Below are 12,948 nucleotides of genomic sequence, written 5' to 3'. Positions count from 1 at the left end.
AAAAACTCAAATACGGCAAGGTCCAAACTCTGCATATGGTCTGCAAAAAGTAGCTGTCAAAATGTTCAAACATTCGGTTTTGACATTTCATAAATTAATCATAATCTATTACTGCATAAATATTAACTGATAAAATTAATTAGTTAAATCATTGAGGTAGATCGGAATCAATGGGGAGGTTACGTTAGGAACAGCATGAGCTTAAAGGAGAACCTGCTATTAGCTCCATGTGTATCTATTTTGTATTTTAAAACCTTTGTTTAAAAATTGTTTATTTCTTGGAGGTTGTTCTTTTATAGTTCTCAAGAAATGTGGAATAAATGAATATTAATTTTATAATTTATTCACCCCCTTTATGTCATTCCAAACCTGTATGACCAGAACACAAAAGTAGATCTTTTGAAAAACTTTGGAAACCAAACATCAATGGCACCATTGACTTCAATCGTATGGTCACAAAACCACTGAGACATTTCTCAAAATATCTTCTTTTGTGTTCAACTAAAGAAAAAGTCAAATAGGAATATAACTGTAGGAATTTATATACTTTTTTAGTATAGCCTTGCTGATATAATAAGTAAGTTCTCTGTTTTCATAGGGAGCAGTGCTGAGAGGATCCATCCGTACATCGAGGCAAATGGTCACATGCCATGTAAGACTTATCTTTTTGTTTCTCTTAGCATCCTGTCAATGTTAATATAAAGACCCTTATGTAAGCAGAACCCTTTCTCACTAAGAAAATGAAATAACTGTAATCCTCAAAGGAGAGAAAACTCTGCTGTTAAAAGCTTGAGATCTTGTTCAAAACGTCTAAACCTCATAAAACACTTCAGTACTGTATATAGAACAGCCAGCGCAGCTAATAATTATGCTTGACATTCACTGTCAGAGTCATATGTTATATTGTACCTAACATTTCCAGCATACCAAATGAGAAACTCACAAAAAACACTAATAAGAAAATCATTAAATACTACTCGATTGACCTTTTAAAACGCTGCCTTCTCAACTTCTTTCGCTAAATCCCCAGGTTATTGACTCGGCAACTTCCTAAACCTTACATGTAAAAGAACGGGGGGATAGATTTTATAACCCTCGCCTTTTACTAACCTTGCCAGAAGGGCCTGACAGGCACTTAGTATTAATGAGCCCCAGAATGGGAATCAGAGACTGGCGGTGACGTCTTACTTCCATGACGCCCACCATAAGGACAGTGACCCTGCCCTAGGCTGCTCTGGACCCTTAAATAATCCTTTATTCGTTTAGGACCAGTATTGACGCTGAGAAGTGGCTTTGCAGTTTTTCTCTTTATTTTCATGTAAAACCTTGCCACGTTCTTAATCACCATTAAGCTTTGGCAAACTGTCATGGACATACAAGTTATGACTAACAGTCATGGAAAAAAATGAAGAGACCATTTTTGGTTAATCAGGATTTCTAGATGTATTGTGGCCATTCCAGTTGAGTGTCTGTTGAATTTCAACAATATCAAACCTCAGGAGTGACATCAAGTTATCCAACAGCAATGTGAAAGACTAACAGCATGACAAGACACATGAAAACTGTGATAAAAATTCAGGTTTTCACGTCAAAAAACTTCGTTAACACATGTAGCCTACAAATATTATTGTTGTATTGCTTAAAAGTGAATATGAAAATTCAAAACGTCCCTTCTGTTATTTTTCCTTCAGTTTTCATTTTCTGAAAATAATTGCAAATAGAAACTTTATTTTTGTATATGAAATTTGATAGAAATAAAAATAATACATTCAGAAAAACGTAATTTTGAAATGGTCTGTTAATTTTTCCGCAGCTGTACATTAGATATTTCATCAAAAGACTGAAAATATCAAGAATTCATTTGCTGTATGACCCAGCTTTACGGTTAGCCAAGCATACTGACAAACTACATAGAACATCAGTCAAAGTGATTTGAAAAAGCACGGTGCAAATTGTCGTGTCATCACGTGCAACCGTGTGGCAGTTGACAGACGCTGTTATTTACGAGGTTACGCTGTTATTTAAGGGGTTAAACTGGTTCGATGTTGAAACAGAATGCTGACGTCTGACCCTAATTGTGTGCATCGGTTTGACGCTGCGGTCCTGCGTGTCTCCTCCGCGCTGGAGCTCCATATATCAGATAGATCCGAGCGTATGCTCCGCTGAAAAGAAGGTTATTAGCCCCATATAAATCACTACAGTCATCATCACAGTATTACGCCACAGATAAGCACACGGCTGTTTTTTAGATCATTCAGCTCTCTGGGTAACCGACATGACAGGGCAAATAAAAAATGTCCCTGCCATATCAAATTTTTATCCGAATATCATATCAACCTTGAAATGCAAGGTTTACGAAAAAGGCCCTGTAATTCGGGCATTTTTCACGTTGCGTTTTATTATTAAACAAAGCCCTTTGTTAGACCTTTAACCAAGTGATATCGTCTGACTGCTATTGGCCATACGGGTTAATAATTGTGTTGTAATTTGAGGCTAGGGATCGGGAGAGACGCTGACCAGCTTTGATTTTCTTTAGGCCTGAATGCCCGTTTAGCTAATTAAAGGTCTGGGTGTTCTTCTCTCCTGTGTTTTGGGCTGTGCCGTTTCGTATTTGCGTCTACGAGACGGATCAACTATTTTACTAATGATGCCAATTAAAAGAAAATACAGGAAATCTGAAGGATTAGCATTCTGCGGGGAAGGAAGGGGGTCCAGACTTTGGTGTCATCCTTCCTGTTGTATCAAAGCACAAACAGACGCCCGCTGTCATTAGGAATGCCACATGCTAATTAAAAGCAGATACATTCACAGGTTAAGTACTGAGGGGACTATATAATATAGCCGAATGCATAATAGCTTGCAGTGATCAAGCGCCTCTAATGTTCTTACTGACGCAAACATGTAGCCGTGGTGAATCTACACAGTGCACATAAATACGGTTGTCACTCTGAGTGCTTAATCCTGTTCTGTACACACAGACCTTGATCATTTACAACCGTATTCTACGACTGAATCCCAAAATATTTGTACCGACAAGCGAATTTACATTATATCTGTATATACCTGCACAGAGCAAACAAATCACAGAGAAAAAGGTATGTCTTGACTCATTTACACATTCGCAAGTCTGTCTCTTTGCACTGTTCAGTAGCTCTCACCAGGATTAAAGGAACAGTTCTTGTCCACCAATGACTATCACAGGGGGGGCCCTCGCGCGCCCCCACAGAGTTGTTGTGCCCCCCCACATGAAACAGTTTTAAATTTAGTAATACATACTTAAAATAATTAATAAAAACGTTTAACTTTTTGAAAATGGTAGCCTATGTGTTTACTATGTAAAAAATGATGAATCCAGTCCGGTTGTTGTGATGTTGCGTCTTTATGTGGCGTATTAACGTTTCTATACGTGTGGAGGGAAGCCGCTGGCAATTAGCAAAGTTACAGACGCTCGATGCTTCACAAAGAAAGGCTCAGTTGGATCAGCTTTGGAAAATTTACAACCTAATGGAAGGACACTTTTAATATTCACTCCCGGCGTCTTCAGCATTTTTAAAAGGAACGTGTGTTTCATTTACTTTTAGCAAGCCTTGGCGCGAATTAGCTTTATATCACTGCATAGGTTATAATTGTCAACCTGTTGCTTTTGTTGTAACTGTGTGAGGTAATATTGTTTAATTTGTGTCATTCTTGTTCACTTGTATGGCAAAATAGCATCCTGCACGAGTGTGCCCTTGCACAGATGTGATAGTTTTGACTTTTTTGTATTAATGAGTCTGATTGTGTGCCCCCCCACTAGGAGCTACTTGCCCTCCAGTTAGTCGTCTGGTGCCGACTCTGGACTACTATAGTAGGATTTGTTGCTTTTGAAATTTCTTTGTTCTGTCAAACAGAAAAGACGACATTTTGAAGATTGTAAGAAACAGTTCAGGGGCACTATTGAGTTGTATTTTTTAGTACTATGGTAGTCAATGGTGACCAAGAACTGTTGGTTACAAGCATTCCTTCAAATAGATTTATCTTTGTTCATCAGAACGATGAATGAGTAATCGATGACAAAATTGTCATTCAAGGGTGAACTATCCCTTTAAATGTGTAAGACACTCTATATCCTTGCATGGCCATTAACAACTAAGTCATACAAGACACTAGCACAACTCCCTGGAGTTCTAACATTGCCATAGAGACCAAATGTTCGAAGATTGCCATAGCGACCTACTTCCCACTGGTTGAGGGGAGTACTCAGGACATCATCAGTGTGGCTGCTATAATCATCAGGGCCGAAGAAACATCCTTGTGATGGTCGTATTTGCAATTACCCAGCAGAATGTCATCAACGCTGCCCAGGGTCTGGCCTGGGGACAACCCAAGTTCAATGGCAAGCATTTAACAGCCATCAGCACTGCGGTACAGCAAGCCACTTTGAGGTCATCATGCTACCAAAAAAAGGACACAATGATTTGCCGGGGGTTTGGGAATTAAGTACATGCTATGGGTGCATGATGTTAACTTGTTTCAGCAGCGTTAGATGCAGCAAATGTTCCTCCACTAGGGGGCACCAGCTCACTCTGGGGAAATTGAGCAATTTTATGCTTTTCTTCTCTAAAATTTGGATGGGTGAAAGCGAACACAACAATATGACCTTTGAGTGTTAAATCTGTTTTAAAATAAAAAATCAATTAAGTAGAAAAGTTCTTGGTTTGTACCAAAGACAAAGCAGAGCTCAATTTTATCAAGGAATCATGAACATTTTATTTAGGATTGTGCTTGTTTTCATCCAGGACAAACACTTTCTCTACCACCACCATCAATGAAAGCCTGCTATCCAGAACGTATGAACCTTGGTAAGCTGACACAAATAGAAAATGTCATGTCTTCCATAATTGAGTCACTACAGATTTTACTACTGTTCACTGACTTCAGCTACATTACGTGCATTCGTTTTCTCAGCCGTCATTTTTTCCTTTGTAATCATAAAGCAAATTAATGAAATCATCTATGTATACTATGGGAACTGAAGTCAGAGAAAATTAGATAATGAATCCAACAAGATAATTAAAATAATGAATAGATTTCATTATGCAAGGGAATCATCATTTTGTCACAGGACCCTCGAATTTAAGGAATATTTTACCCCAAATGACATTTTTATCATTATTTTCAAAACCAAGACTCATTTCTGTGTTCCAGTGAGAAAGAAAAGCCATACAGGTTTGAAATAAAATGAGGGTGAAATATCCCTTTAAGCAGCAGCCCTGCATATAGTTGATATAGCTGCCCTCGCTGACATGTCAATCATGACCTGACTGAGTAGCACTCGTTTTAGTCAGTATGATATTAGCATACAGCAAGAGCGTGAATTTCGTGGTTATTGGACTGACATTAGCTGATCGGGAGAGATCTGAGCAGTGACTAGTCGAGATGACAGGTGAGATGGTACCGGCTGCCAAACTCAAGGCACTGGGGACCGCGACGAATGAAAGTCATCTAATCCAGGGGAAGACTATAGGAAAGCATGGAACAGCCCGAGGGCCTAACAGCCACTTTTTCTGTCTGTTTCTGTCCCGCTCTCTAATTTTCTTCCTTTCTCAAGGTTTGTCTTTTTGCACGCCCGTTCTTGTTGCTTCTGCTGGGTTTCTTTTTTGAAGAGGCTCTCTCGATCTGTTACAAAACCTAGTAAACTGCCTCAGTGAAAAGCACTATAAAAGAGTTTACATCTTACTATTGTGTCCAATAGTTTTGTGTTTGATTTATATAATGCATATTATAGTATTGCATTGTTCCATTGAGAGTTTGAGTATTTGAGATAAACATATTTATACCTTATAAGCATATGACTTGATGTTTATGTAGTTTTTATGATCACATAAATCCTCAACCTAGGGAAGAATAGTAATGTTTCAAATTAGATAGCAGCACGATACTTACAAAGGGAATGCTACCTAACATCCAAATGAACCCAATGTCTCATCCTTCTTCAGAACCGATGTGGTAACAGATAAAGTACAGATGAATTTCAGGCGTTGTTGGTTCTTTCAGATCGTGTTATAGGCTACCTACCTCTATTCATGAGCATCATCGGGTGACTAGCCCGCACACAATAATTTTTCTGTGAAATGATCGCAGTGTAGAGCCCAGGGAAGGGAGATTAGTTTGATCTGCGGTGGAGACAAAGGTTAGGGGACACAAAAGAGCTACCTGACCAGTCACTGTCTCATGGAGGCAGGTCCTCAGCATATATTTCCCATGAGTCAGACTGAAATTGTTGCTATCGTCGTAGGGTGTTTACTGCTGAATCTGAACATAGTAGCATAACAGTTTCAGAGGCAAACTGTATATATATATATATATATATATATATACAGGGATGGGCATAAATACATGTAAATGTATTTAAAATACAAATACAAAATACTGTGTGGAAAAGTGTATTTAAATACAAATACAAAATACTGTGTGGAAAAATGTATTTAAATACAAATACAGTATTTTGTATTTTGAAAATACACAAAATACATGTGAAATTGGTGATTCAGTGCAGGTACCCCTATTAGGCTAAAATCTATCTGGGCCTATTCTAAATGCCAAAAAGCATGATGTGTTTAACTGCTAAGAAACTTTCGTTTTCATTTTATTTACCGCTTCCCTTCCCCTGCCTGGTAGGAAATACATAACTACAAAAAAAGACACTTTATAAAATGTTTTATTTTATTATGTTTTATCACCCACGGTGGCTTAACGGTTAGCACGTTCGCCTCACACCTCCAGGGTTGGGGGTTCGATTCCCGCTTCCGACTTGTGTGTGTGGAGTTTGCATGTTCTCCCTGTGCCTCGGGGGTTTCCTCCGGGACTCCGGTTTCCTCCCCTGGTCCAAAGATATGCATGGTAGGTTGATTGGCATCTCTGGAAAAATTGTCCGTAGGGTGTGAGTGCGTGAGCGAATGAGTGAGTGTGTGTGCCCTGCAATGGGTTGGCACTCCATCCAGGGTGTATCCTGCCTTGATGCCCCGTGACCCGAGGTAGTTCGGAAAAGCGGTAGAAAATGGATGGATGGATGTTTTATCACCATCATAACTTCAAACTCAGTAACAAAAATAGAAAGTTTGTCTAAAATAAAAAATAAATAAAATTAGAATTTGGCATTATTCAACCAAAGGTTGTTTTTTTTCTACTAAAAGCTAAAGATTTTGTGTGGTGTATCATTAATCAGTGTCATCACAGATGCACACAATCAATACAGATTGTTGGGTTGTAGCTACAGCTGAAGCTCACGTGCATGAATGTTAGGGCTGGGGAAGGGCGTGTCTGGCCTGAATTATGTTGGTTGATGCACGAAAACACCCTGATAAAAAGGTTGACTGGCTCAAAGTATTTTGAGTATTTTGAAAATACAAAAATACTCATCTTAAATGTATTTAAATACAAATTACATTAGATTTTTCCAAAGGCTTTAAAATACAAAATACAAAATACTATTTTGTATTTCAAATACGTATTTTAAATACATGTATTTGAAATACTGCCCATCCCTGTATATATATATATATATTTATATATATATATATATATATATATATATATATATATATATATATAAATATAGCATAGATGCATTACACTATACAAAAACAGTGACATGTATTAAAATAATGCATTCCCCTTACTCCGAACTGAGTTCCCTTTCCTAAACGCAAAAAAACAGTTGTAGCATGCATATTATTTTGTTGTCTTAATTGTATGTATCTGTTGCAAAGTCATTTGGAACTTTGCTTATAACAAATGTTTTGCTTAAAGTGGATGCTGTATTGTCAATGCCACTGTTTGAAACACAAACATATACTTATAAGTCTAGCTTAAGACCTTTTAAATACGTGTTCTCTCTTCTGGCATAATACATTTAAATAAGCACATAAATATTGTCCTTTGTTTACCTGCATTTTAATTGCTTTCCACTCTGTTTGCGTAAAAGTGTATCAGACTTTTTACCTCTAACATTACGTGTAAGAGTTTGAGTTGATTGACAGGTTCATAGCCAATCACATTGCTTAAGTTGTGCCTGCGGTGTCGTCCTGGCTGGGTCATACCTGGCACCATAGCTTGCCCTGGCACTTCCGCTGCGTTGCGAACCTTGGGAAGGGGACACCACACAAAACGTCGCTCCAAATATAGAAATGTAGAAATATGTTTTTATTGCTTCTTTCGTCAAGTGAATTTTAACCAGTAAGAGACACATCTGCGTTAATTCCCTCCAAAATGAGCACATCTACTTTTCAAAGGAAGTTTGGCATAGGGATGAGCACTTCGGAATGGAACGTAACGTTGTGCTATTTGTTTAGGCGACTGTCCTTGAATAAAATCCCGAAGTGCTCGTTTATGAATACGATTTTGTGGTTGAGTTCATGTAAATACGATGTAAACATGGCGGATGTTGTAATCATACTTCATGCGCATTTACGTAATAATCGTAGGTAGAGAATCAACGATCGATTAATATTTCGATTTTCCCTTTAAGTATCGCGTGGAGGCTCTATAGTCAAGCAAAGTTAAATTGTTAAAACAGTTTTCCCACCAAAAGTCTCAAAGTCTACTTTATAGGCACCTGTCGCCATTAAGAAAATAATCCTGTAATGTTTCACTTCTCCTGCATGACTGGATTAAGTAAAATTAAACAGGATGCCACCGTTAGTGGTGAGTGCTTTTTACATTGTTACAGCAATATTGCGAGGTTTGTAATTGTCTTTCGCTTACGTTTGGATTATTAGCTGGTTTTAACACTATATGTTTGATGTTTTATCCTGTCAGACTTTGTCTGCCAAAATTTCGAATGTCACCTCTGATATTGTTGTCCACCTAGGATGTTGTCTTTGTTATGAATCAGTGCTCTTATTGACACATGAGTATATACATGTGTATATGTGCAATGTCTGTGTGAGTATGCATACGTTAGAATCTCAATGGGGATGAGAGTAAAATTTTGAGTCTGTGTTAGGCTTTTACAAGCTTTCAGTGTGGTGGGAAAGTGACTGGCCAGATGATGTTATGGCAGATTGAAGTGGCAGGAACCTTCACCCTGAGCTTTTTATCACGCCATCAAATCTCAGATCTGACACCCTATGGCCATCCTGGTCCACATCCAGACACGGATAGGGCTCCGCTCAGCACTCTTGCCCCGCAGCAACTCTAATAATGTCACCATGCCATTGTCACAATGCAGTATGTTTCACTGTGCCAAGACATTTGGAGAAATATTTACTCCCTCCTTTCGAGAACACATTTCCTGGATACACTGTCACAAGAGACCTTCATATTGGGCTTTAGTGCAGATGGAAAACTAGGCCATGTAATGTTGCGATACACTGTCTTTTGTAACTCAGTCGCAGTGCAGACTGCAGTGTCTAATTTTATGTAGTACAGTTTATTTCACATTGCATTGTAATGCAACACATTGAAGTAATGTTCACCCATTTTCACAACCTCATTTCGCTTCAGATCTGTATGACTTTCTGTGAAAAAATATTGCTACCTTTTAGTACTCCACTGAGAAAAATCATAGGGTTTGGAGCAATATAAGGGAGATTAAATGCTGACGCGGTGAACTATTCCCAAACTTATAAGCCGGGACTTATTTTTGTCCATTAGGAATTGATTGAATTGTGAAAAATTACTTTTTACAGCGGGAAGCAGTCAGACCTAAATGTTATTGATTGTTAAAGACTTATTCTCTGTTTTTGATGTAGATGTATTAGCCATCATTCATTTATACTGCTTGAACTACTGGCAAGATAAACAATGCCCATATGACAGCCAACAAAAAGTTCTTATTAAGTTTGAGGATGAAGGTATGCTATGAGTGATGAAAGATTATGAAGGAAAACATTGGAATGCACAATAGAATATAAAAACTGGCAAAATAGCAAGAAATGTAACGTTAACTTTTAAAAGTGTTTGATTTAGTTGCAATTTGTACGTTGTGAACCGGAGGATGTGGATGGTGCTCTCATAATATTGAAAGCTGTGTGCAATGACGTCCATAATATGACTGAGTCTGCGCTGTGCTGAAATAGAAATATGTGTTAAAGTGTGGGGAGATCTCTACATTCCTCTGTTGGGGGATGTCAAAGAGTGGGCCGATGAGGCGTCTGACAGGGACCCTCAGGGCATTTCATTACGGAAAGTGTCTGTCCAGATGATGGGAAAAGGATTATCCTCTAAACAGGATTTACTTGAGAGGATAATTCATTGGTTGAACTCACAGAGGGGAAGTGCTGTATAGGTTAAGGTTACAATATCGCTTAATTCACAGCTCTGCCATCTCAAGAGTGTGTGTGATATTTCATGTATGGGTCCTGGGTGGGAGCACAGCTTTTTTGTGTGTAAGAAATGTGTATTGCTCAGAAGTTGCTCTTTAAAAACTTAGAAAACTTTGTTTTACTTAAACTTAAATACAAGTATTTACTTGTCTGAGTTTCTCCTAAAATTAGAAATGTAGTCTTGAGTCAACTGAGACAAGAATATAGAGTTGTGAAATGAATGGCTCGGGATATTTGGTTTTGGACAAATTTGAGTTCCTATTGAAATCTCTGGATTTGGATCACCGACTTCTGTATCATTCGCTGTATCAGCACATTTTGAGGGATTGATTTTCTTTTGGAAGTCTAGAGAGCTTTTTTAAGAAGAAACGTTAAGCAAAAGTCTCCATTCGCCCCACATTTATTCCCTTGATCCCCTGAGATATACCATCGAGATCTTAAAGAGATCTCACTTTTGCACACTTTTTTATTGGCATACATATAGGCCTATATTTGTGCACTGCTTAAAAAAATCTTAGTAGCTGTGGAAACATGTCCACAGGGAGCATTCTCTAATGTGAAGGCTCAAAAGAAAATCATTTAAGAAACATCCTGATAGATATAAAAAGAGAAAGAGAGAGAGCGAGAGAGATGTGTTAAAAAAGACAATGTTTAGAACATGCATAAAAGAGGTAACAGCTGCGGAATGAAAGGAAGAAATATCAAAATGCGAGCTCATTTGCCTTGTTAAGGCCTACAGGCACATGATAAAACAGTGATGGATACACAAGCAATGTCAAGGCGATTTGCATTTTACAAACTGGTGCATCTCAGCCTGTCATGTAATATTTATGGCCGGCTAGATTGTGGTGTTCTCGTAGTTCTAATGCTATAATATGACATCAGGCGGCTGGTGGAAGATTGACGTCGATGTATGATGATTCTCCCTGCCCCAGCTGCAACCCAAATCCTCGCCTCACTGCCTATCCGGAGGCTTGACGCCGTTGTAGCGCTCCAGTTTCGCTTTAGTCTCCGGTTGGTGCCAGATTTAGAAGTCTCCGCCACCCTTCCTCTAACATTTCAGACCGCTGGCCGGGGCCAAACACTTTCTAATCACCACCATCGTGAATAACAAATCCCATGCTTGATGGCAGAACGTTCCTCTCTTTTATTTTCTAATGTGTGCGAAGAATGAGTCGAGAATCTTGCGCTAAAAGGCCACTGATTGGGGTGCCGCAGTCTGTAATTTGCAATTAACGAACAGGTCGGGGATTTGATTCGGGTCAAGGTCCTCATTTGCATACGTTTTGTTCCCCCATAGAAATTCCAAGTGTGTGTGGCGGTCGCCTCCCATGTCTATTTACCCACAATCTGGAGGCACAGCCCCTCCCTAGCCACGGGCCAATCAGCCAGCGCTCTGCATTTCCTTCGATATAGTGGCTCTCATTTGGAACTGGCCCTTAATGAATACAGGAACCTGGGCAGTGATTGAGATTGCTACTTGATGGTAAGCTTGTTAGGGCTGTGAAATTGCAAGCACCACCTCTAGCATTGTAATCGTGGTAGTTGCTTGACGGGTCTGTTATGTTCTGAACACGGCGAGAATACAAAGAGGGCATGTGAGCAGATTAGAACTACTTGCGAAGTTTGCGAATGCAAATTTTCGAGGGTGGCGTGATGGAAAGCGTTTTTGAGTTTGATTGTCACATGGCGGTAAACATCAAATCAAAATGGGCCCTCTTTACTATTAATTGTTTGATACAAACCACCTTTGGAACAGTCATTTTCGTTTTCAGGTGACATTGTCAAGATTCCCTTTCTAAGCAAGGGCCCATTGGTCCATAATGGTTTAAATTCCTTCTTCTTTGGTTAGCAAGAACAAGCGCAGATTCACCTGGCGAACGTTACTCAAGTTCTAGTTGCAGTCAGATCACCATCCCATGAAGGCCGGAGCTCAGTGGCTCCTTCCTTGTTCAACTATAGCACATTAAGGCATCCACTCCTGCCCTCGTAGTCCCAGCACAGCTCTTGTTTGCTTAGGGCCTTGCTCGGACACAAGGATGCAGATGGCGCAAAGAGCGGCCCTGGAGTGCCTTTCGACACGCTCTCGCAGAGTGCTGGGTCATGTTCTCTCGCCAAGTACAAGACAGGAAATCCATTTAATTACCTGTGAAGCAGAAGACTGAATGTGGGGGGTTGACAGGGAGCTCTACCCCTCAAGACCCTTCGGTTCTTCCTGGTCTCCCTCTCTCTTTTCCTCACTCTCGCTCTTTTTGTCTGACTTTCTCTTTGCCTTTGGCGCTCGCTGTCCTTCACGCGGCCTCTCTGTCCATCTTCCTTTCATTTTATTTCTATGTCTCCTGCTTCTACTTTTCTGGCCTTTTGTGCCTACCTCTCTTTCGCTCTGTCTCTCTCACCCTCAACCACCTGTGTCATTCTTACTGTGAACCTTAATTTTCAGTCAGACTCTGTCTCTCGACCTTTTTATTCTTTTACCTGTGTTTTTTTCTCCTCTCCTCTGTCCTTTTCTTCTTTGCTCGGAGCACAGAGGTCACTAGAAAGTTTTACATCAAGATGACAGCTTACTTCACGTATCCACTTTTCTGTAGAAACGCTGGAAATGAAGGGTTTGATGTGTCCTCATACCAAATGTTATTCTGTA

Source organism: Triplophysa dalaica, chromosome 19 (genome assembly GCF_015846415.1).
Source record: "Triplophysa dalaica isolate WHDGS20190420 chromosome 19, ASM1584641v1, whole genome shotgun sequence".
Classification (NCBI taxonomy): domain Eukaryota; kingdom Metazoa; phylum Chordata; class Actinopteri; order Cypriniformes; family Nemacheilidae; genus Triplophysa; species Triplophysa dalaica.
This window is presented reverse-complemented; position numbering follows the sequence as displayed.